Source organism: Dermochelys coriacea, chromosome 4 (assembly GCF_009764565.3).
Source record: "Dermochelys coriacea isolate rDerCor1 chromosome 4, rDerCor1.pri.v4, whole genome shotgun sequence".
NCBI classification, from domain to species: Eukaryota; Metazoa; Chordata; order Testudines; family Dermochelyidae; genus Dermochelys; species Dermochelys coriacea.
In genome coordinates, this window is record NC_050071.1 from 39,606,369 (window position 1) to 39,633,521 (window position 27,153).

A 27,153-nucleotide genomic window follows, 5' to 3' on the forward strand; every position below is an offset into this window, starting at 1 on the left:
AATTTTGTTCTAAAAGCAGACAGAGATGTCATACAAGTGCTTAGGATAGACAGTGGTAGGGAGATTGGCCTCACACATTAAAATTTCCATAATTCTTCATGTTGTCACCCCTTAGACAAATATACACTGCATTTTTTAAAAATGGCATTATTGAAACAGTAGTTTTCTCCTTTCTACTAACAATGCCTCTGTGATTCTGTGCTGAGTAATGGAAAAAGATTCTAACCACCAGCAGGCGGACTGGTGGGCAAATGTAATTTTAAAAATAGGCTTATAGAATTATATTTAGAGAGTGATGAAAACAGTTTAAGCAGACATGAGATGCTTCATGCAAAAGAAGTTGACAGAAGAAGATAGAAGAACTCAATATCCACCACAGGCAAAGTTTTAGGACTGGTGACGTTTTAAAAACATAATAGTCTTATTTAGTCTTTTACATGTCTAAAGAACTGTGCAAACATTAAGAAACAATAATATAATGATAGCATTGCTCTTCTTCTGAGATCAGCATCCTGTTTCTGACAGCAGTGTCAGCTCTTTGCCAAATAGTAGGGACATTGCAGGTTGGTTTTCCAATGGAGGAGAAATGAATCTTGTGGAGTATGAATATCTTGTAAGTGTAACTTGCTTTATTCAGACATTTACCAGTTCTGGAACCAATACGCAGGCAATCTCTTCATTCAGGAGTCACAGGCCAACATCAATGCCTGAGAATACAAGTGTTCCCTCTCAGTGCCTGAGAATACAATGCCTGAGAATGCCTGAGAATACAACTCTTCCACTCTGCCTCAAAAACTGACTCTCATCGGAGATCAAGGCAGTGAGCAAAAACTGACACCACCACAAGCATTTCTTCCAAGTCTACAAACTTGTTTGTATGCTATGGTGGTGGGGCCTAAGATAGGTAACCAGCCTCTCTCTGATATCCATGATCCATTGCTGGGAAATGTCCCTCCTAGGGCTGTGTTGGAGACCTGGCTTGGGGAAAGGCAGGCTGAGAAAGCAGGGCAGTATATAAGCCTTGCTGTTTTCTAAGTGAAGACAGGCTGGGAAAGAAACAAGTTGTGCTGTTGGGGGTGTCCTGAAATTTATCGGTGAGTGAGTTATCAACTGGCTTTTGTTGGTTTATATAATGCTTTTTAATATGAACCTGAGGCAAACACCTTTATGAATATCAGAACCAGTTTCTGTGGGGCTGTGGATGCATTTTGCTGACTTTTTGGTTTTGGTGGTGAACTGAAATATAAAGCTCTGGGCAGGAAAACTTTCTTGTTTACAAATTACATGTTTTGTTTGTTTGATTTGCCACAGAAGATAGCTAGTCTCTCCTAAAAACAAGTTCTCTGCAATGACAATAATATATCATAAGAAATTAATATTACAAAATTCTTAGAAAAAAGTTTTCTACTTGCAAGGTTTCCACAATAGTAGAGCTGTTTGGCTCACACAACATTGGCATTCAAAATGGAAAATTTGTGAGAAAGAGTAACTTGAATCATTAATGATGATTAGCGTTTTCCCAACAAATAACAAATAGCTGAACACTGGTTTTTTGGACAGAAGCTGTGAGGTGTGTAAAATTACTTCTGTTAGGTATACACTAAATGGCATATAAAATGAAATGTTGTTAATATGCTGCTTAGATTAAGTGGGGTGGAAGAAAGGCCATAATTTCACTCTTATAAGGAAAAAAATATTTTTCTAATAAAATACAATAGCAAATGAAGTGCCAAATACTGTAACCCATATTACTCATGCTATACTTCCATTGAAATCAATGAAAGTTTTCCCAAAGCCACCGGAATAAGGGTCCTGAATGTGATCTATAACTTCCAACTAGGAAAGCTACAGGTGTAGTGCCCTGAGCCATGAGGGGAAGGGTGAAATTATCAAGTGGTCCACTCTGACCAATGACAGGAGTAGTATTGATTAACTATAGAGGGAGCAACATCCAGTTCTAATGAACCAGAAAAGGAAAGTAATAGAAAAAATTGTTAGATCATGGAGGACACCATCTTCCTCTCCCCTCAACTTTCCACAGTTTCTACCTGGAGATGTGTTTGCATGTATCGAAGGTCAGAATTTGTTTCAAGGACATTTATTTTTGCTATATTGCAATTTCCTTGTTGCTTCATTGATTCTTTTTGTAGGAACTGTTTCCCCCTGCAACAGTTTATGACCTAACTATTAGCAACATAAACAGCTCAGCAAGTGGAGGAAAGAAGACTAAATCTCAATCAAGAAGTCCTTTTTTTTAAATAAATGTGGAGGAGGAGAAGAAGAGAAGCCTCTCAAAATATAAGTGATAGGGAAGACTGAGCCTTTCCCTTATTACTTCCCTAGAAGGCAGAAGGACATGCTCAACTCTTCAGGTCATATACATTTATTTATAGGTGTATTAATTTAATTAATTTATTTATAGGTGTATTAATATCCTTCAAATGATACTATCAGTACTATCAGTTGTAATCTATGTAGTTGTTATAAACAGCATGAGAGTCAATGAGCTTGCATGCTTTTATAACAGTTATTAAGCAATAGCTCTTTGTTAAAGTTAATATGAAAGATATTATTCAGTAGCAACAGTCCTAAAACCTTAACTGCCCAAGAAGTTATAATACAAAGAATAATAAGACACGTAAGAGCTTTGACAGATGTTAGTACCAAATATTTTAACTCTTAAATTATTCTCAAGTATTTCATAATGTGCAGTAGAAAATACTTAAATACGTTTCAATAACTAATGAATACATAGTGCTTGCCTATCCTAAAGGGAAGGCATGTTAACAGCACATTCAAACAAAATTTATGAATTTAAGGAAGCACAAAGCATATTTTAAGGAGGACATATTGACTTCAGTTAATTATATATATATTTAAAGACTGGTTTTTAACAGAAATTACACATACAGATGGGAGCACATAGGGTTAGATAGACAGGAGCAATACCTTCCAAGTGGGATTTTTCATAAGCGCCTAAGAGAGTTAGGCACCCAGCTCACATAGAGTGTCAATGGGCACTGAGCACCTAACAACTTCAAGTGCTTTTGAAAATCCTACCCTTTAGTCTTATGTACCATCAGAAGAGTGCAAAGAAACAGAGAGATTAAAAGGCCAGTGTCTCTAACTCAGACAAGTTGGTCCTCTTTCCTTATTTTCTCATCTTTTTTCACCCCTTTATTGCTTCTCCTTTTCTATATTCCATCTTCCAAGCCAAATAATTATTTTATTTACAATTTCTTCTCTGGTGCTGACCACTGTAGTATCTGAAAACTTCACAAACTTAACAGATATAGATATACCACATCACTCTTGCTGTGAAGCTAAGCTACTTGCCCAGGTCACAGAAGACTGTAGCGGTTCCAAGAATCAAAACCTGATTTTCTGAATCCCAATCCTGTTTCTTACTCTCCCTCTCCAGTCAGTGGTCTACTTTCTCTTTTCATTAGATTCTAATAGTTAGAAAAAATTCCAAGAAGTAGCACCAGAAAAATTAACACAAAACAAATTTCCAATTTCTCTAACCAACAGTTACTATGCTGGGGCATCTGAAATTCTGCTGTTATTTCTTTACATATAAAATAGGAGATAATGGCAGTAGTTTAAATGCTGTGATGTGGTAACTGATGATATGTTATTGACTTTATATTTGTAACCAGAACACGGTGATGGAAAGAGGATCTCTATAAATGAATATGGTGCTTTGAAGATAAATCTTTGTATCTATAGGTTATCTGACCTCACGAACAATTCTGATTTAGGGTTTTAGATGTGGGATCTAGAGTGAGTCTATCCCAATAAGACAACATACCATACAGACAGAGCCTCAAAGCATGTATGTGCAACATTACTATGATGCAGTGAGGTGCTCTCAGTTTTGCCTAAGGATTGGAAAGTTGTGGACCTATTTTTATAAAGCTTTCTGTTTATTTCTTCTCTTTCATAAACTATTTTGCACTAGTTCATTTCATATTACAAATTATCTGTTATCAAGGCAGTAATGTTTGATTTTTTCATAGCTGTGATGAAAATAGTTTTGTAACATTCTATTTATGTAAGAATAGGAGAAGTAGTTGAGGCCATTTCGACTCAAATGTCAACATTTTATTGGTCTCCATTTATTTTTTGATAAAAAAATAACTCAACTAAGAACAATCTCTTTCCTCCTCAATTTTCCAGCTTCCCTAAACTCTAGGTGTTAAAATTCTTGATCTAGTTGCTAGAATTTTTGTCTGCTGGCTCCATTTTTTGGCTTATAGGTGCATGTATCATTGCTCAACATGTTTTAGGGTGAAATTTGCTCCAGTGCAGAGTGTCTTACAGAGGACACTGAGTGACACTTTAGCTTTGTGTTAAAGGCTTAAGTGGGGCACAGAACTTTGTGTGGGTCATCTGTACAGGAAGCAATTTTATTGTGAGTGTATTATATTATTCATATTGCCATAGTAAGTAAAGGCTCCAATCCCTGATTGGGTCCCCATTGGATTAGGCCATGCACTACATCTGCTAGTAAGGCAGTCAACATTTTTCCTCCTTAATCAAAAGTATTTTCTAGTGGAAAGAAATCTGAATACCATATAGAATAGTGGTTCTCAACCAGGGGTGTATATACCCCTGGGGGTACCCAGAAGTCTTCCAGGAGGTACATCAACTCATCTAGATATTTGCCTAGTTTTTCAACTATATAAAAAGCACTAATAAAATCAGTACAAACTAAAATTTCATACAGACAATGACTTGTTTATACTGCTCTATATACCATACACTGAAATATAAGTACAATATTAATATTCAATTGATTTATAATTATATGGTAAAAATAAGAAAGTAAGCAAATTTTCAGTAATAGCATACTGTGACACTTCTGTATTTTTATGTCTGATTTTTGCAAGCAAGCAGTTTTTAAGTGAGATGAAACTTTGGGGTATGCAAGACAAATCAGGCTCCTGAAAAGGGTACAGTAGTCTGGAAAGGTTGAAAGCCACAGCTATAAAAACCTGTAGCAACAGGATTTTGAGGGGGAAAGGATTTGAAGAATCTATATTTTCTCTCAACACCTGTGAGTAAAACATAGATGACATAATTATAGACACTTGTCAAAGGGATAATCCCCCCTTAGTAAAGATGCCAGCATACTTCAGTGACTAAGAGTGAGTTATGTGAGAAATATAACTGCATTTTAAGTCAATGCCATTTGTACTAAGGAAGTAACTGCAATTCAGTCATAATGCAGAATCAGTCATAAGAATATTGTTAGTTTTAAAAGTTACCACAGATAAGAGAGGTAAGCCTCATGGATTACTTCTAAAAATTATTTGAGACTTGTATTAATAGACAGTGCAGATCAGCAACTTGTAGGAAGAGAATATTCTTATGAAAGAACATTAAAACAGCATGACTGACTTTTATTAATATGGCGGCTCTGTAAAGAAGCATGAAGAATTTATTTTTATACATTTACATGAATATTTAAACATTTACATCTGGTATTATGATTGTATAGTAGTAGGCACAGAACAAAGCATTCATCCCATCATGACAAATGAACTTCTCAAAGTAACTTCTCTTCCCTCCACTAAATGCAGACAAAATTGAGGAATGACCCATTAACTGCAAAGCACACATCATTAACTAATCTAAGCAGGCTTCCCTGCCAACTTCATACAAGTGGTGGTAGTATTGAAATCTCCTCACCTGGTCGGTTATGGGCCAGGAGTAGAAACATTGCCAAGTATGACATTCATCCTCTCACAGTAAAATGTTTTCTGCTCTTTATTTCCAATTTAAAAGCACAAGAACTGGGGATGTGGAGGTGGGAGGGAAGAGTAGCTGGCATTCATTTTTACATAGAATCATAGAATATCAGGGTTGGAAGGGACCTCAAGGTCATCTAGTCCAACCCCCTGCTCAAAGCAGGACCAATCCCCAATTTTTGCCCTAGATCCCAAAATGGCCCCCTCAAGGATTGAACTCAGAACCCTGGGTTTAGCAGGCCAATGCTCAAACCACTGAGCTATCCCTGCCCCCCATCATATATTATATTATATTATATTAATTATATTATATTATATAATATGGAGATATACATATCTCATAGTGCTGGAAGGGACCTGGAAAGGTCATCAATTCCAGCCCCCTGCCTTCACAGCAGAATCAAGTATGGTCTCTTATTTTGATCCCTAAATGGCCCCCTCAACGATTGAACTCACACTGCTGGATTTAGCAGGCCAATGCTCAAACCACTGAGCTATCCCTGGAGGGAGGGATAATCGGTGGTTTGAGCATTTGGCCTGCTAAACCCAGGGTTGTGTGTTCAATCCTTGAGGGGGCCATTTAGGGATCTGGGGCAAAAATTGGGGATTGGTCCTGCTTTGAGCAGGGGGTTGGACTAGATGACCTCCTGAGGTCCCTTCCAACCCTGATATTCCATGATTCTATGACTGTTACACTAAAATCAACTCTGATTTACATTGGTTATGCTCTCCTGGTATTCTGTATATCCGTAGGAATTCCCTGCTGCTGCAGAGCAAATTGCATTGAGTAACATTCAGTCCCTGTAAACTGCTCCCTTCTGGCAGGGCAAGTGAAGTTCTAAATTTCTAAGTGAAGTTCTAAGACATCAGTATCATTAGACAATGTGCTTGAATCTGCTAAGTACCTTCAGAGAGGAACTGAGAACCCTCCATTTCCATTCAATGTGAGTAGAGATCCCACCCCAGTATATTGCAGGATTTATACCATTTTCAAAGACCTCTATAGTGATCATTGTAAAATATAGCTGAAACCTACAGATCTCACTATGAATTCTTACACATCTAAGTGGAAATTCTGGCCTCACAGAACTTTGAGTCAACCTCAAACCTCCATTGACTTCAGTGGGGCCTGGATTTCACCCCTAGTCTCTAGAATGGAACTAAATGTCTATCCATAAGTAAAGCATTAAGATACTATTAAATCACGGGGTGGAAGAATGAGTTTCAATAAAACATCAGAAATTATTTCACTTCTAATCTTCATTTTCACACTAAGAAACATCACCTGTAAGGTGCTAGGCACATCCCACAAATAGGACTGAAGAGGGATCAGGGCAGTCAGCCCTTCACAGAAGGTAGCTAGTACATGTTAGATTAGGCCCAGACAGAAATATAGCCATTATGTCATGATGGAATTATACTGTATTATAAATCATTCTCTTATTTTGGCCCAGTCATGCATGGTGCTGAGCAAGAACTCCATTTAAGTTAATGGGAGCAGACAGTGCTCAGAATATTAACTCAAAAGAGCTTACCACATTGCTGTGCCCTAAGATTGGGGGTTTTCAAAGTAGCCCAGGGGAGGTGCCCAACTCCTATGGAATTTCAATGGGACTTGAGCACCTAACTTCCCCAGGTGTCTTTGGAAATCCCAGCCTAAATCCTTAAATCACGATCAGCTGGGCACATAATTTACAGTAAATATACTTGATTAAGTTTCTGCTTCTGTTCTCAGCTTATGCAACAGACTTCAATATTTATGAATGTGTCTATTAATCAAAATGATTTGACAAAAGATGTACAGAAATGGTTGAGAGCTCTTTAGTGACCACAAGTGACAAAGAGCCCTATTTGCATCTGATCTAAATGATAAGCCTCCAACAGAACAGCACCCCTAACATTATGCTGAACCATCAGTGCTGGATTGATTTCAAGGGGAGAGTGTCACCAACTGAATCACCATTACTTTCTTAATTGCCTGCAACATGTATTCCTTTCTGTCCCATTAGGGACAACATGAGTTGCCCCAAGACAGCAAAGATTTCAGTGTGCTGAAAGGAGAATGGTGTGCCATGAGTGTCTTCTCCCTGTGTGGTTCTGTTGTTAGTGCATGAGAGGGATATTGTCTTATGGCTGAGTGGAGTGTGACTCCTCTCTCCAAGGATTGGACCAGCATATGAATTATTGGCTCACTTAAGACTACAGGGCCCTTAAAGCATATACAGTGCTGCTTATGCTCAAGAACTGTCTTGCTGTCTTGTATCAATCCAGCCACTCCTTGCTGATAGAAAAGAAGTACTTGTGGCACCTTAGAGACTAACACATTTGTCTGAGCATAAGCTTTTGTGAGCTACAGCTCACTTCACTGAATGCATCCAATGAAGTGAGCTGTACCTCACGAAAGCTTATGCTCAAATAAATTTGTTAGTCTCTAAGGTGCCACAAGTACTCCTTTTCTTTTTGTGAATACAGACTAACACAGTTGCTATTCTGAAACCTGTCCTTGCTGATAGAATCTCAGGTATATTCATATGTACTATACCTGTGGGTACTATTAGTTTTCAGATTTTAGCGTCTAGTACTACTGTGAAGGGCAGCCAGAAGAGGTTAAAAGAAAAGAATAAATACTGAAAAGCACAAACCATACCATTGATGATTTAGAGATTAATCAATGCAACCTGACAAGGTAGTCAGTTGCAGTGATTATAGCAAAACTGCTTTTAGCTGTAAGAAACTTCTCTCTATTCCTTGTGCTACAAACTGCTGTCTTATTTTATTTTTCAATAAATAAATAACCTCTTTGCTCAACAAGTGTTCACTTTTATCTCTGAAAATCTGCCTTCCATTCCCTGGCTTTTTGGTTTACCACAGGTATGAAGTTATTGGCATTTTTATTGACAAGTTGAAAACCAACGTGTCTCAAGAAGTGGAGAGGGGGAAAAAAACGGAGTGCTGTGATGATTTTTACAGGTTAATACATCAGTTTACACCTGTCTGGCAAATTACTGGATGTGGTTGGTGCATCATGCTTTAAACTGGCATAATGTCAGTGTGCTTAAGATGACTATTGCTTGCAGACACCTTTTCTCCCATGGCTACAGGTCACTCCTACTGAGCTGAAAAAGCAGGTAGCTACATTCAAACAAAATTTTAAAAAGAGAAAACAGCATTTTGTTTGACCAACTTGCAAAGGGTCTGTGAGAGTGACGAATCGGTTGTAGATCCTTGATGATGTGCTGGAGAGGTTTTAATTGGGGACTGAAGATGATGGCTAGTGGCGTTCTGTTACTTTCTTTGTTAGGCCTGTCCTGTAGTAGGTGACTTCTGGGTACTCTTCTGGCTCTGTCAATCTGTTTCTTCACTTCAGCAAGTGGGTACTGTAGTTGTAAGAACACTTGATAGAGATCTTGTAGGTGTTTGTCTCTGTCTGAGGGGTTGGAGCAAATGCGGTTGTATCTTAGAGCCTGGCTGTAGACAATGGATCATGTGGTGTGGTCTGGATGAAAGCTGGAGGCATGTAAGTAAGTATAGCGGTCAATAGGTTTCCGGTATAGGGTGGTTTATGTGATCATCACTTATTAGCACCGTAGTGTCCAGGAAGTGGATCTCTTGTGTGGACTGGTCCAGGCTGAGGTTGATGGAGGGATGAAAATTGTTGAAATCATGGTGGAATTCCTCAAGAGCTTCTTTTCCATGCGTCCAGAAGATGTCATCAATGTAGCACAAGTAGAGTAGGAGCGTTAGGGGACGAGAGCTGAGGAAGTCTTGTTCTAAGTCAGCCATAAAAATGTTGGCATACTGTGGGGCCATGCGGGTACCCATAGCTGTGCCGCTGATTTGAAGGTATATATTGTCCCCAAATGTGAAATAGTTGAGGGTGAGGACAAAGTCACAAAGTTCAGCCACCAGGTTTGCCATGACATTATTGGGGATACTGTTCTTGATGGCTTGTAGTCCATCTTTGTGTGGAATGTTGGTGTAGAGGGCTTCTACATCCATAGTGGCTAGGATGGTGTTTTTAGGAAGATCACCAATGGATTGTAGTTTCCTCAGGAAGTCAGTGGTGTCTTGAAGATAGCTGGGAGTGCTGGTAGCATAGGGCCTGAGGAAGGAGTCTACATAGCCAGACAATCCTGCTGTCAGGGTGCCAATGCCTGAGATGATGGGGTGTCCAGGATTTCCAGGTTTATGGATCTTGGGTATCAGATAGAATACCCCTGATCAGGTTTCTAGGGGTGTGTCTGTGCAGATTTGTTCTTGTGCTTTTTCAGGGAGTTCCTTGAGCAGATGGTGTAGTTTCTTTTGGTAACCTTCAGTGGGATCAGAGGATAATGGCTTGTAGAATGTAGTGTTAGAGAGCTGCCTCTCGTTCATATTCCAACCTATTCATGATGATGACAGCACCTCCTTTTTGATTATGATGTCAGAGTTGTTTCTGAGGCTGTGGATGACATTGTGTTCTGCACAACTGAGGTTATGGGGCAAGTGATGTTGCTTTTCCATAATTTCAGCCTGTGCATGTCGGTGGAAGCACTCTATGTAGAAGTCCATTCTGCTGTTTCAACCTTCAGGAGGAGTCCACCCAGAATCCTTCTTTTTGTAGTGTTAGTAGGAAGGTCTCTGTGGGTTAGTATGCTGTTCAAAGGTGTGTTGGAAATATTCCTTGAGTCGGAGATGTCGAAAATAAGATTCTAGATCACCACAGAACTGCATCATGTTCGTGGTGGTGGAGAGGCAGAAGGAGAAGCCCCGAGATAGGACAGATTCTTCTGCTGGGCTAAGAATATAACTGGATAGATTAACAATATTGCTGGGTGGGTTAAGGGAACCACTGTTGTGGCCCCTTGTAGCATGTAATAGTTTAGATAGTTTAGTGTTCTTTTTCCTTTGTAGAGAAGCGAAGTGTGTGTTGTAAATGGCTTGTCTAGTTTTTGTAAAGTCCAGCCACGAGGAAGTTTGTGTGGAAGGTTTTTTTTTATGACAGTATCCAGTTTTGAGAGCTCATTCTTAATCTTTCCCTGTTTGCTGTAGAGGATGTTGATCAGGCGGTTCTGCAGTTTCTTTGAGAGTGTGTGGCACAATCTGTGAGCATAGTCTGTGTAGATTGTAATGGATTTTCTAATAATCCCCAAGGTCATTGCAGGACATTATTGAGCATTACTGTATCTTGATATATAAGTAGGTTTGGTTTTTACTTTGTCTTTCCTGTTTACAAAAGATTACTTTGTAAAAAAGTATTGCTTTCTTGTTCTGAATAAACTGTTGGGTTTAAGTGCCTATTGGTTAGATTGGGACATTGGTGCATACAATTTCTCTGCCATAAGTGTTAATGCCATGGGGCTTAGTACGAAGAGATCCTGACTCACTCGGATCAAAGATAAGCAGTCGTTTTGGTCTATTTGCCTAGGCTCAGTTGTGCATTACCCTTAACTCTCCCACCCTACCACTACACACCATATACCCCAAATAAGGGCCAGGAGTAATTTCAGGTATACAGGGACTTCTCCACCTGTCAAATATACCAGTTTATAACAATCACACAATTGATTCAAGCTCTAGATTTTGTAATAGGAACTTCCTTATACCATGTTACTCTAGTGCATTTCCCTGTTCATAAACCCGTACTGGCACTATATAGTGAAAAGATAAACAAATTAAACCTAACCCTTAAACAGCTGTCTCACATTCACAAAATGCCTTCATTTCCATTAGGACCAAAAAAAAAAAACCCTCTGTCTTTACGGCTACTATTGAGTGCAACAAAATACCCCAGAGTAATTTGACTATAATGGAGAGACCCTCCATCTGATCTGAATCAGCACCTAAAATTTAACATGATTATCCAACCACTCTCTTTGCTTTTCAGTTTTAAAGGCTTGATTGTCTTTTACGTTGAAGTGTAAAGGGGCCTTGATATAGGTATAATATCTACATACACACTGCCAAAACAGTGTAAAGGTGCCTTAATTCAAACGAAAATAGGATTTTAATTTTTGTTTTCATCTTGGCAATGTACTACACCCTTAATAACCTATGGAGATTTATTTACACTGACAATAATAGAAAAATATATTTTTAAGTAACTTTACTATAAATGTTATAGTTTCAGCTGGTGAAAGTAAGAAAACACAGAGTGTTCTGACATCCCCAAATAATCCTGTTTTGCCTGTTTTCATCTTTCCATGAATTTTAAGGTAAATGTTTGACACTGTTTTTAAAAGGGGGAAGGAAGAAGTTCTTTAAATTTATTTGTGCTGTTTAATGAGTGCCTAAAAGTGAAAGAGAAAGCACCCTCAACATAAGGCTGGATTCTGCCATCCTTCTCACACTAAAGGTATGCCTATACTGCATCCAAGGTGTGATTTCAGCTTGGGGAAACCTACCCAATCTAACGTTGCTAAAAATAGCAGAGAAGACAACAGTACAGGCTTCAGTACAGGCTGTACAAGCCCACCAGCAATCCTAGGTAGGTACCAGCATTGCTAACTTATGCTGAAGCCCACACCACACATCTACACTGCTATTTTTAGCCATTTTAGCATGGCTAAAAACTAGTGCGGGTGTATTTACCTCAGCTGCAGTCACAACTCAGAGTGCAGTGTAGACAGATGCTCAGTGATGCCGCTCAAGTAAGTAGTAATGGGAATACATGTGTAATTGTTACTCAGGGTGATCAAGAGTTGGAAAATTTGGTCTATAACAAACACTCTTACACAAAGGACATATGTGAAACAGGCAATAGAAAGCCTAACTGAAATGAAAACAAAAAACAGGAAACAAAACATTTGCAGAAAGGAATGGTGCATGGAAGCAATCAAAATAAATTTCACCCCTGTGGTAGGAGCACAAAATCATTTCCATATCAAACTGCAGCATTGCTGCAGAAGAAATTGACTTTGTACAAAATCTACAAACAAAACTAGCAACCTAATGAAACCAACCAATCAGAAAATGTGCACCTAGCATCAAAGAGCAGAAAGATATATAAACTAAAGGTCTTTTACATGGGAAAAGTAGCCATTAAAGTCAAATGTTCTGGGGGAAAAAATCTCACATAGCATCAATACAAGAAGATGATAATTTCACCACACAGACAAATAACCATGAATTGACTTTCCACATTCAGTGATGTAGACAGATACATAAAATGGTGTTTAAAAATGTCATGATGAATTCCTATTAAAGTGATCCTGTATCAAGTTGTAAAATAAAGCAAATTAAGGCAGCAACTAGCTAGTCTGAAACTGTGTCTACAGAGACAGAGGTTCAAGCTGATATTGAGTTTCAGCTGACAGCAATTATGCCATGTTCTGCTTCTGGAAACAACTTGTAAACTAGAGAGAGTGATGATCAGGATTTAATGCATTTCCTTTTCCTGCTGGAATTGAATTTGGGATTTTGGTCTTTAATGCCTTGAAACAGAAGTTGGGAGTTATGCATAAGAAAAATGTATATATTTTCTGTTCCAGCTGATGGATGAATATATATTCTCACCGCAACTAGTTATCAACTGTATTTTACTTCATTGTCAATGAATCTATACAGTCTTATTTCTTGTCATGCTGGTATGCATTTAATGATCATATACTTCTACGTAACCTTTTTTCCCACCTCCAAGTGCTATAAAGAATGAATTGGCACCGCCCTTTATAGCACAAGGTAATAAAAAACATGAATAATAAGATTTATGATGTATGAAATCAGCTCTTTACTAGCCATTGACTTACTCAGCATGTCACTTGCATAGATCCTTTATTGATAAATAGCAGCTTTTACCAGAGTAAGGTCAGACAAGGGATACCACACAAGGGCTAATAGGCTGCAAAATGTAAAGCCTGGGAAGTACTGTGGGCAGTGAAGAGGGTTGTTTTGTTTCCTGTAATTGTAAATAACAAACTATATTATTAATGTTAAAACAATATTTGTTACTGCCTTGACATTTAAATATTCAAGAAGCTGTTCTTTCCAAATATTTGCATACAGCTCCAGTCAATTAAACCGTGAGTTGTCCACTGCAGTTTGAACAAATTTCTTGGGCTACTTCATGTCTCAGTGACCCACACTAATTATACAAAATTTGGTAATGGTATTTATATAGAGAGGTTTTGTGAGGTTGTCTTCCATTTGTTAGTGGCTGATATAAGGGATTGTATCCAAACAAACGGATTCTGTATTCTGAAACCGCTGATGCAACTATAGCACTTTGTACTAGTATAAATAAGAAATTTGATTGTTACTCTATACCTGTACCTGGGCACTAGGATCTAATCTGCCATTTTACTTACTCATGAAGAGGTTGCAGTGCTGATGTCACTTGTTTATCTGGCAAACATGAGATCAATAAACTTCTGGGGAAGTCAGAACCCACACAACATTGCATTTTCTATGGAAGATTAGCTGAACTGAAATGTCTGACAGCTCTGTGTCAGCTTTTCACATTACAAAAGAAAATGTTATTCCTCTTCCTTCACAGTCTCTGAAGGAAATGAGAGAGATGTTAAACTGTCAGACACTTAAATCTTAGCCACTCATTAAACAAGAAGTGTTATATAAAATCAGTAATTTTGCCTGCCTGGAATAACCTACAGCATTAGCAATTACCTAGAAACATGTCCCCCATTACTTCCATAAGCTGTTTAATTTGAAGGTCAAGTCCAATCATTATATCCGATCATCTTTATTCCTACGCCTTTCTGCATTTGTGATGGGGCTTTTCATTATTGTTATTTATTATTATTGCCACCTCTAAGGATTCACTTGAAAGGCTGAGAGGCTTCAGGAACATGCCTCTTGTACTTTGTGATTCAGATCACTAAAGAAGAAATTCCAATGTTTTCCTTGTCAATTAAAATACCTTTGTATTTATTATACATGGGTAGTTATTCTGATATTTTAGAGGGAAAAGATTAGGTATTTTAGAGATGGAAGGGAAAAATCTAATATCCAATTAAAGATATATGAAGTCACGATGACTGTTAGAACTAGTGGGGAAAATGGAAAAAAAACTTTGAAAAAAGCTTGCAAAAAAGAAGTTGAAAAAAATGTGACCATCTCCCATGACCACAGGACTGATAAGAGTTATGTTCTAATTGGTTTTTCAAGGAGATCATTATAGAAATCTAGGTGAGAAAGTGTACAGTATCTGCTACAGGACAAGTTTTATCTAGGAGAAGTATAAAATCAAAGTACTTACAATCTAATTTTACAAATGATCATCTCAGTGTTACATTGCTCAATTTTTTAGTGTCCTAACCTTATACTGATGAGGCCTTCTAGAGTACTACTTTACCTTATGCTGCATTTCAAGTCTTATTAATTTTGCTACCATTCCCAAGTAGAAGCATCACAATGTTTTCTCGTGATGTATAACAGCATTCAGATGATCTTACAATTGTTGCATAAGTCTCTAGAACATGGTAGAGACTCTCTTCCAGTTCTGAACAAACATCACATTGCTTAGTTAATGGCCATATTTACTTGGAATTTGTCTTCCTCATCAGGTATTGGGTAGAAATGGAATGTGTTTTTGTTTTAAAAAAATCTTGCCATTTTTATGGACCAATGAGCATAAATCTGAATTTAACTTCTCCCCACAACAGGGGCTATGACTCTCCCTTCATCAAGAAGGGTATGTGCAAAATTTATAGTTAAAGCAAATCTATGCCCTGTACACTCATTGGATCTAATTTAAACTTTGTCCTTATTAACTGAAGTGACTGGAAAAATAGAATATAGTTTAATGAGTTGATATACTTATCTCTTTTTTTAAATTAAGATAAATTAATGTCTCTTACAGAGCTAAGACACAAACAAAACATGCTAAATTTTCTTTTCTTTCAGAGTAGCAGCCGTGTTAGTCTGTATTCGCAAAAAGAAAAGGAGTACTACAGCTCACTTCATCGGATGTTCACGAAAGCTTATGCTCAAATAAATTTGTTAGTCTCTAAGGTGCCACAAGTACTCCTTTTCTTTTCTTTCTAGATAAGGAGCTTTCTCATTCAGCCTAAAGTTAAAGTTGCTAGAACTAGATTGCCCTTTGTTTTTGAACAAATCGAGTTATAAATAAGGAAACTAAGAATGTGTGAGGAAATTTGTACAAAGCCTTTTCTCTGATTCATTGGCCTAGTAAAGAAAAGTTGTTAATTAAAAAGGAAAAAAGGGCACATCCTCTTGATCTGGAGGGCTCCATTATGTTTGTTCTGTTTCAACAAATGTATTAGAGATGCAACATAAGATTGTGATGCAAATGTACTGGATATCAGCGAAAATGAGTAAGATGACAAATCACATTTCTGAGAAATGTTGGAAGTGATGAAATAAAAGAGGAACCCTTCTTTACATGCTCTAGTCTCGCCTGAAATTATCTCAATATTGGAATAATTTGGCCCAGATGCACAAAGGTATTTAGGCTGATTTCTGATGAGTTCAACGGAGAGACAAGGTGGGTGAGGTAATATCTTTTATTGGAACAACTTCTGTTGGTGAGAGAGACACGCTTTCAAGGTACAAGAACTCTTCTTCGGGTCTGACCTAAGAAAGAGCTCTGTGTCTCTCTCTTGAAAGCTTCTCTCACTCTTTTACCAACAAAAGTTGGTTCAATAAAAGCTATTACCTCGCCCACCTTGTCTCTCTATTATCCTGGGACTGACATGGCTAAAACAATACCGCATACAATGATTTCAGTGACAGTTTGGAACATAAATACCTTTGTTAATCTGGGCCTTGTTCTTTATCACACTAAGAGGAACAAATCTGGCTTTTCAATACCAGGTGCTCTGGGATATTATACATTGGGAGTACTTAAACTCTAAGGAATGTAACAAGAATAATTGGATGCAAATTTGCCGTATTTTATATGTGGGCTTATTCATGATGATAAAGCCTCTTTGCATGGCATTTTGTAATGATTTTGTCTCTGAATATATTGCACAGCAATAAAAATAAAATTGGAAGAAACAATAAACTGTGAATTTCTTTTCACAGTTTCTAAGGGGAAAATTTGGAGGCAGTAAGCATTTCTGCACAGGGAAAGGGAGATCTGCCCAGACAGAGTCCCTGTGATGAAAGTCTGACAAGAACAGGCTTTCTGTTACGATTCTAGTACTTCTGCCTTGCGTTTGGGTCAGAAATATCTTGGCAGTAGTCTTTCTGATAGTGTGTCAGCACTTCATCCAGCTGGAACAAACAAGCGCACAGTTGATCACAGCTGGAAAATAGTGATGACAATGAAAAGCAGTGCAAACACTTTTAAACATTCAAAAAGCTTTGGTTTGGTGTACGTTTTGGGTGAAAATTTATTCTTATTATATCCAAACCAGTTCAACCTGCCTTATTCTGATGCAAGAATGATTGAGCATTTGTGAATAAAAGACTGATGGCAATTCAGCGGTAAGAATGTGAATGAATAATAAGTAGTCAAGGTCCTTTTTCTAACCTCCCTTTGAGGCCTACTGCATTCTCTTTTCTTCCTGAGTTTTTGTGTGTTTTCCCTGATAGTAGAGAAAAAATGAAACATAACGAAAAATATGCTATCACTGTAGGAAAGAAAGAAAGATATGTGGGGAAATATTTTGTTTGTTATGTGAAAGAATATTATATATACATTTAATATGATTTATTAGGTAATCTAGCCCATCTTCATGCCAATGCACAATTATATCCTACATCCATTCTTAGTTTTTTAGAGTCTTGTATAAAATTTCTCAAATATCGTGGCTTCTATCATTTCCCTTTAGAAATTATTCTCTGTTAGGAGGCTTTTTCTGAAAATTAGCCCAAATTTTCATTTCTTATTTTAATTTTATTTTTTATTTAAACTTTGTTCCATTATGACTAGGTATATCCCAGGAGAACTAGTACCTCTTACTGCTGCTAACCTGCTGTGTGTCTTTGGATAAGTCATTTGATCTCTGTGTTTGTTTCCCCACCTGTAAAATGGGGACAGTAATATTTCCCTGTGTCAAAGGGAGGTTGAGTTTAAATGAATTAATGTTTGTAAAGGGATTTCAGAGCCTCAGACAATGTGTTTAAAAAATGAAAAAAGTCTTATCTAAACAAAGATCAGTGGGTCCTGGCCAGACACAAGAAAAGACCTGGTAACAAATAGAATTTTATTTTTTAAAATGATTCATACTTAGGATTTTTTTTTACTTGGGAAATAAAAGAGCTAAGTGCTTCCTATTTCTTCTGGGGCAGAATTTTGTCTGGATTGAAACTCAGAAGGTGAAATGAAAATAAATGTATTGTTTAGCTACACGGCCTCTTACAGTAGACAGAGTCATTTGAACTCCTTCCTGAAATAGAGGCAGTTCATACATATTGAATACATAACAGCAACAGTTTCCAAATGATTTTTAAAGGGTAAGGTGTCCCCATAAGTTTGGAAGATCTCTTCTTGCATCAATGTAGATGTTTACCTGAGGATCAAAGAGGAAGCCTTCCTACATTTACCCTATGGCCATATTACTCTATAATTGTCCATTACAGACAATTTTGACCTTGCCTTCACAAATAACACAAGGAGAATCACATATAATTTTCACCCTGAGGAGAAGAATGGAGAAGGAACCACAGCTTTAATTTAATTTAATTTTTGTTACATTGTTTAAATTTATCATTAAACAGCACTATGATACTTTATGGTATAGTAAGCTCACGTCTTCCTCTCAAGCAGGTAGTATGGCCAGACTAGAGATGTATATTGGAATAAATGGACCATTATTCTGATTCTATATGTGATTCTTATTAGAAGGGCATATGTGTGAGAAAGAATGAATAAAGCTCAGTGGATGAATGAACTTGCTAGCATTCACACTCAAGCCTCTGATGTAAGAGGACACTTCTGTTACATCACCAGTTATCCAAGAAAAGGTTTAGGATTCATTATAGACAAGTCTGATCTACCTTTTGTAATTGTTATCATTACTGACTTCTGAGTACAATTTTACAAGTAATATGGTAAGTAATCAGTTCACTATCTTACATAGCTTCTGCGCAAAGCTAGGTGAAACAGTCCCATTTCATATGTTTTGTTTTGAATTTGGGATTGTGAACCCCCAAACTAAGGAAAAAAAATTACATGAGCCCCTGCAAGGCAAAACTGTAGTCTCATACAGTGGCATGAATGTTTAGGAGTTTTGGCAACTATGGTATGGCATAGTGTACTTCCCCCTTAAGGAAGCTGGAGTTCACAGAGGAAGCAAGCATGGAGACAGTCCAGGATCACCCTGGGAGGGCTATTTTAACAGGAAGAGGAAGCTGAATAAAAGAGAGGAGGCTAGAAGCCATATAGATTGTGGTGTCTCAGGCTACAAGGACTAGCCTGACTCAGTATGGATACATTGTATCTGAAAGCATGACTCCCAGCCAGGTAGATAGTCATACTAATGTAGTTCAGGCTAGCACACTTAAAAAAGCAATGTGGAAGTTGTGACTCCAGCAAAGATTCAGGCTAGTCACTTGAACTCAGACCCAGGGGACTTGAGAGTCTGTCTGCCTTGCCTGGGAGGCCTGCTTTCAGCTGCGACCATGGGGTCTAGAGACTTTGTTTGCTGACTCCAACAGGAGCTCTGAACCAGGACTCTGAGGGGCCTTATGAACTCTGTTAAAACTGTTCTTTTCCTGAGACCTTTTAAAGGGGATGTATGTTTGGTTTTGGGGTTCTCCCCCTTGTTTGAATCATCTATATGTGGGTTAAAGAAGAGAGGCCTTAGAGAGACAGTAACAGACTGAAAGCTCCTGGAAAATTCAAGGGCACCTTTCCCACATTTCACAAGTTTGCTGCAGCAGGTGTTTCTCATAGGGATATACCTCTTTAAGAGATCAGTGGAGAAAGGGAAGAATATTGCTAGCCAGGTGTACCATTAGCACTCCAGACTCAGAATTTTCTGGAATTGGGTGTGGTAGTTTTGGGTATCCTCAATAGGTTCCCTATTGTTGGACTTGTTCCATGAAGTCAAGTGGTTAGCACAGCTGCTTTGTAAAAGGCTACATGACCTGTGTGAGTTGGAAGAAGCTGAGCTCCATAAGTAGAAAGCAGGCTGTTTCTCTCTACCTCTGAAGCATTTTGCAACAGGGTTTTTTTAAGCTATATACTTAAACTGTATGCTTGGTTAATTAGTTTTAAATGAATGATTTCTGCAGAGAAGGAAAAGGGTCTGCATAGATTCCGTTGAAGTTTTCTACAAGCAAGTAGAAGGAAGATGTTGTTGCAGTACATTTGACTCAGCAGACTGTATAGATTTTTGGTGAGCAAAGACTAACTGAGACTCGGGTGAACTCACCCTAAGCTTTTGGGAACTCTAAGTTTCTTCTCACTGTTTCTGTGGGGGACTGACCTATTTAGATTTAATTGGTTTATGTTTATGCATAACTAACTGCAGATAATGGGTATGTGGATTATAAAGTAGCCATGTTATGTTTTACAAACTATTTAAAAACACAACCTGATTACTATAAATACAGGTGGATGCAATGGGAAGGATGCAATCCATATAGGTGAGACAGTGAGCAGATGCAGATTCTGCTGTTCCTGCCAAACATTGGTTTGGTTTACTCTTTGTTCCTGATTCAGAAAAGGTGCTCAGTCATCCACTTATTGTTTAGATTCCCATCTTAAAATATCTCCTGCTCAGATGAATTGTTTTCTAATAATAGTCCAATTTTCCCTCCTGCAGTGAAACATTTGAAAGGTGGCTCTGGGTAGAATATCTCTGTGGAGCTCCATAAGAGAACCCTCCTCTGGCCTATTGGAGAGGCATGTTTTGTCCCACTATAGAATGGACCACAGGCCACATCCCCAAACCTGGTGGATACCCAGAGATAATGTGTATCCAGCTTTGGTCCTTGGCACCTCACATGCATTTCTGCTGCCATGCTAGTAGGGTCTCCCCACATGATCCTGGTGTGGAGGAGCTCCTTGGAAAAGATAATACTATCTGAGACTGCTCAGGGTATAGTGTGTATGTTCTCCCACCCAATGCTCATCTTGCTCAGACCTCTTCCTAGTCTCTGTCCCCTTCCACTGTACAGACCCTATGCCCATGGCATATACTCCATAGGGTTGATGATAATGAGGGAAAATATTGAAATAGTCACCTGACAGCCCTTCCCTTCTAACCCTGTAGGAGTGCAGCCATCTGCATGCAGGTCTTGGAAGGTACAACCTGGGCCTTTAATAATAGATCAATAATGATAAATAACATCTATCTCCATGAAGAGTTGGTCAAAAAAAATTGAAACTTCATCCTTTTTTAAAAAAAAGTCTTAATAGTTTTAAAACAGCTTATAGTGGGGTAAAAGTGTTCCAAGAAATTGAAATTTTGGGGAAATACGTTCTAACACTTTCAACAGGCATTAGTCACAAAGGGTCAGAAAAGCCCTTCACACAATTAAACATACATAAATTGTGAAATCTCCATGCATAAGCAAGCAAGAGAAGGGCATTGCTTATTTCCTTGACAATCGGACAATTATAGTTCCTATAATTTATTCTAATACTGCTAATTCCATGTATTCTCTTTTTATAAGAAAAACCTCTCAGCCTTCTATGTTCAAGCCATTTGGTTGTTCTGTGGGGAGAAAAGTTATGGGAAGGGTTAAAGAAGATCAAATCTACGGGGAAGAATTTGTAGGGGAAGTAGAAGTGGGTGGCAACCTGGGCAGCAGTGACCATGAGATGTTGAGTTCAGGATCCTCACAAAAGGAAGAAAGGAGAGTAGCAAAATACAGACCCTGGTCTTCAGAAAAGCAGATTTTGACTCCCTTAGGGAACTGATGGGCGGGATCCCCTGGGAGGCTACTATGAGGGGAAAAGGAGTCCAGGAGAACTGGCTGTATTTTAAAGAAGCTTTATTGAGGGTGCAGGAACAAACCATCCCGATGTGCAGAAAGAATAGAAAATATGGCAGGCAACCAGCTTAGTTTAACAGTGAAATCTTCAGTGAGCTGAAACAGAAAAAGGAAGTTTACAAGAGGTGGAAACTTGGTCAGATGACTAGGGACTAGGAAGGCCAAAACACAACTGGAGTTGCAGCTAGCAAGAGATATGAAGGGTAACAAGAAGGGTTTCTACAGTTTCTCTAGGTAGCAACAAGAAGGTCAGGGAAAGTGTGGGACCCTTAATGAATGGGGAGGCAACCTAGTGACAGAGGATGTGGAAAAAGTTGAAGTACTCAATGCTTTTTTTTGCCTTGGCCTTCACAGACAAGGTCAGCTCCCAGACTGCTGTTCTGGACAACACAGTATGGGAAGGAGGTGAGCAGCCCTCAGTAATGAAAGAACAGTTAAGGACTATTTAAAAAAGCTGGACATGCACAAGTCCATGGGTCCAGATCTAATGCACCTGAGGGTGCTGAGGGAATAGGTTGATGTGATTGCAGAGCCATTGGCCATTATCTTTGAAAACTCATGGTGATCAGGGGAGGTCCTGGACAATTGGAAAAAGGTAAATATAGTGCCCATCTTTTTTTTTATTTTTTAAGAAAAAAAAAAAAAGAGGAGGAAGGAGAACCTGGGGAACTATAGCCTCAACTGAGTCCCTGGAAAAATTATGTAGCAGGTCCTCAAGGAAACCATTTTGAAGCACTTAGAGGAGAGGAAGGTGATCAGAAACAGTCAACATGGATTCATCAAAGTCAAGTCGTGCCTGACCAACCTGATTGCCTTCTGTGATGAGATAACTGGCTCTGTGGATATGGGGAAAGTGGTGGATGTGATGTATCTTAACTTTAGAAAAGCTTTTGATACGGTCTCCCACAGTATTCTTGCCAGCAAGTTAAAAAAGTATGGATTGGATGAATGGACTATAAGGTGGATAGAAAGCTGGCTAGATTGTCAGAATCAATGGCTCAATGTCTAGTTGGCAGCTGTAACAAGCGGAGTGCCCCAGGGGTTGGTCCTGGGGCTGGTTTTGTTCAACATCTTTTAATAGTGATCTGGACAATGGGATAGATTGCACCCTTAGAAAATTTGCGGATGACACTAAGCTGGGGGAAGAGGTAGATATGCTGGAGGGTAGGGATAGGGTCCAGAGTGACCTAGACAAATTGGAGGATTGGGCCAAAAGAATTCTGATGAGGTTCAACAAGGACAAGTGCGGAGTCCTGCACTTAGGATGGAAGAATCCCATGCAGCGACCGGCTAAGCAACAGTTCTGTAGAAAAGGACCTGGGGATTACAGTGAATGAGAAGCTGGATATGAGTCAACAGTGTGTCCTTGTTGCCAAGAAGGCTAAGGGCATATTGGGCTGCATTCGTAGGAGCATTGCCAGCAGATCAAGGGAAGTGATTATTCCCCTCTATTCAGAACTGGTGAGGCCACATCTGGAGTATTGTCCAGTTTTAGGTCCCCCACTACAGAAAGGATGTGGATAAATTGGAGAGAGTCCAGTGGAGGGCAATGAAAATGATCGAGGGCTGGAGCACATGACTTATGAGGAGAGGCTGAGGGAACTGGGTTTATTTAGTCTGCAGAAGAGAAGAGTGGGGGGGATTTTATAGCAACCTTTAACTACCTGAAGGGGGCGGTTCCAAAGAGGATGGAGCTCGGCTGTTCTCAGGGGTGGGAGATGACAGAACAAGGAGCAATGGTCTCAAGTTGCAGTGGGGTTGGTCTAGGTTGGATATTAGGAAACACTATTTCACTAGGAGGGTGGTGAAGCACTGGAATGGGTTACCTAGGGAAGTGGTGGAATCTCCATCCTTAGAAGTTTTTAAGGCCTGGATTTACAAAGCCGTGGCTGGGATGATTTAGTTGGTGTTGGTCATGCTTTGAGCAGGGGATTGGACTAGATGACCTCCTGGGGTCTCTTCCAAACCTAATCTTCTATGATTCTACACTATATCCCTGTAACCTATCCAAATTCTCCCTGCGATCATAGGAAAATGGCTGACTTCTGAAAGCTGTAAACATCCTAGGCACATTGGTAGAAATCATGCTTGTCTAAACTGCAGGAAATCTCCGGCACCAGTCACATCCAGTAACTTACCTAAAATATAAAAAAAAAAATCCACATGCTACTGTATCAAATTGGGTTTTGTATTTATTCCCCTTCTTCAAATGTAGTTTGTATTGCATTAAACCAAAATGAAAAGAGGCCTTATGCTATTGACTTCATATACCATATAAAAGAAAAGCACAAAATATTAGTGTAGGAAGGGTTTTGTCATTACGGCAACAATAGCATCCAAAATTTCAGTGGAGTGCACTCTTTTTGCTTTGAAGCTAAAAACACAGCAAAACCTATTTAAATGAGAACAATAGTGATTATAACAAAAATGGCAGACACTTGCATTGTATTGCTTAACTTTTGGATCACAAACAATACAATTGGTTATTTGGACTGTTTAGTACTTTCCCTGTAAAATATAACTTGAAAAGCCTTCTGATGCTACATTGTGAAGTGTTTAAGCTGTAGCAAAGCTTTGCTTAGACCTACTGTATTTGAGCTTATTACTTACACAATCAAACTGATAACTTGTATTGCTCCCTCAAACGCTACCTCCAATAAACTTGTATTTCATCTTATGGTTTGCCCAGGAATCCTGTACTTCAGGCAGCAGAATAATGTTTTGACTACAAGAGGTTCTCCCCCCACCTTTCTGAAGGAATAATAAATTGTCCTATTCATCACAAACTTTCTATTGTTGTGATAATTATTTTTGCTTTTTCACAAGCTTACAAAATCAAGGGGCCCATTTCTGAAGTTCTTGCTCTGGGCCAAATCATCCCTTCTAGGGGAAAATCTCATTCAAGGACCTGGAAACTCCAAAAGTGCAGCTTCTAGATCTTTTTCATTCAGCTTTTTGATCGCCCTGCTCAGCCACTTCCTACCTTCCCCTCCGCTCTCCCCCCAAAAAAACCAGCAGACTTAATTTTGAGAAGATTTTATAGGTTCCATTGGCCTGGAGTAGGAACAATGCAATTTACAAGCTCCATTTTAGCTAACGTGTACAGGTTTCCTTTCCTCCAGGCATATATTTTGGCAGGGTGACTGTTGGGGCAACCCTCCTACTACAGGCTATAATAAGTTTTCCCAAAGTAAGGAACTGGGACTAAACCTGTAACTGTCTTTTGCCAGTCTCCTTGCACTAAGAATTGTTTTTCTCCTTCATTTTGTTCTAAGTAAAAGCAGATCTTGAGGGTGGTAATATTCTGTCTTATGTGAGTTTCCTGCTACAACTGACTTCCCCTTTATTCATCTCTCAGGCCTAGTCCCTCAAGAACAGGTCTGAGGCACTTTGATGAGTCATTGTGAGGATACCTGCACTATGATACTATACCTAATCTGTGGATAGGCGTAGGGCTTCCTTTTCCATGGGTGTCAAGCCAAGATTTTGTACCAGTCAGTGGGACTCCGGGTTTGTCTATGCTAGGCACCTTCTAGTGACACACACAATGCTAAAAGGCACACAGTGTAGCTGCTGTTTCTCGGCAGAAGAGAGCTTTCCCACCGACGAAAAGCTTCCACCCCCAATGAGCGGCGATAGCTTTGTTGGCAGGAGTGCTCTGCTGCTGACAAAGCACTGTTCGCACCAGTGCTTTTCGTCAACAAAACTTTTGTCTTTCAGGGGTTGGTTGGGGTTTTTTTAAACACTTCTGAATGTCAAAAGTTTTGTTGTTCAGTTCCAATGCAGACAAAGCCTTAGACTCCTAAATCACTTAGGGGTGTTTGAAAACCTGCCCCTACATTCACTGTTCCAAAGTGATGGGACCAAAATAATTCCTCTTCCCCTGTGGAAAAATTTAGTAAGACTAGGTTTGCAGGAGGCCTACATCAACAAACACATCAGGGACTTCAGTTGTATTTTACATTGACAGTATACTTTCTTTGTGAGGTACTTGTCTTGCTTTTTGGCTTTGTGCCAGAACAGTAACCCAAAAATAATATGCAAGAGAGTCTATGTATGTACACGAAATATGAAAGTGCTTTATTATATACTAATAGGCGCACTTTTTTTTGTCAATGGTGATATTTCACACAGCACATCTGTCAAGCAGCAGAGCTCCTCAGCTCCACTTCGAAGCTCTCACACCCTGACATGTAATGACACTCTTGACAAGTACGGTGAAGTGAAAGTGTCCTCACAGATGAGTTTATTTGAACATATTTACAAATCCATCAGTGCTTTAATATGATCATCATTAAATAGGACCAGAGCTTAAAACGAGAGGGTAGGATGGGCTGCTATTATCACTGATTGAAATTATTTGCTTATGGTTAAACATTAAAGAGATCACTTTAAACCCCAGATACCAAGGTCCACATAAATAAGGCTCTTTATATTTATAAGATAACATTCTATATTGTAGCTCAACCAATGCTCCCTCTTTGTGCTCAGTCTGTGTGCATAAGACTAGAACTGAGCCCAAAATTGTTTTGCATTTATTTTCTTTGTAGGAAATGCTGCTAATTTCTTTCCTTTGAGGACAAAGCCAAACATTCCTTTTTGTTTGCCATCTTTCTTCATTGTATTCAAGTAAATAACACAAAGCTTTTCTGCACTGTAGTGGGGCAGTTGCAGTTACAGTGGGAAGAGGAAAGGTTAAAGCAGGCCAGAGGGAGGCTGTGCAGAATCATCCAATTAGAGGAGGGCTCACTAAGCGAACCAATCGAAAGGTGGCTTGTTGCAGTGGCCAATCAGGGCCAGCAGGGGCCATATATAAAGGGCTGCTCAATAGAGCAGAGGGTAGTCTCTCACTGGCCTGCTAGGGAGAAGTACTGGTTGCCTAGGAGCCCAATGGCTTGGCAGGGTAGCAGAGCAGATTAAGCATCTGGCTGACTACTGCCAGACTGAGGCCCTGGAGGAAGGGCAGATAAGGTGCTCGAGCTATCCCCACTTGCGCTGAAGGAAGTGGCTAACACAGACTGCAGTTTGCTCCAGGGACTAAACTGGTGACTGCAGCAGGTCACCAAAGTGAATGGCTGGACTATAAACTGCCAGTTCCCTGAAAGTGGAGGGAGAGTGGAGTGGGGTGCAGCCAGAGGGCTGTACCCAGAAGAGGATGCCATGGTCTAGGGAGCAATGTGGGTCACAGAGTGGTGGAGACAGCAAAGCGGGAGTAACGGTGAGCAAGACACCACCGGAGGAGGGTGCCCTGTGGAAGGACTTGAGCTAATTCCAGAATGGCCAGCAGGAGGCACCACAGTGGTGAGTCTCAAGGTCCATCACTTGCAACATTTACATCTTCCTTTTTCTCATTATATTTTTTTTAATGGACTCTGACTAAACTCCACTGTCTAGACTACATGCAACTGAAGTTACATGTAAAGATTTATTTAGGAAAAAAAAACTTTTATTTTACTTCACTGACAGGCTAGCTTTGAAAATAAAAATAGGCTCTTGACTGCTTTCCTCTTAGAGGACATACTACATCTTAAAAAACCTCCTCTAGAAGCAA

General features: G+C 39.2%; 1 long non-coding RNA gene across 1 annotated transcript in view; it reads left to right on the plus strand.

Annotated features, from left to right (window-relative positions):
• The first annotated feature begins 988 nt into the window (after nt 1-988).
• The window catches only part of LOC122459943, a 68,182-nt gene continuing 42,017 nt past the window's right edge, over nt 989-27,153 (plus strand). The window contains exon 1 of the long non-coding RNA XR_006280931.1: nt 989-1,094. This is a non-coding gene — a long non-coding RNA (uncharacterized LOC122459943). The remainder of the gene's footprint in view (nt 1,095-27,153) is intronic.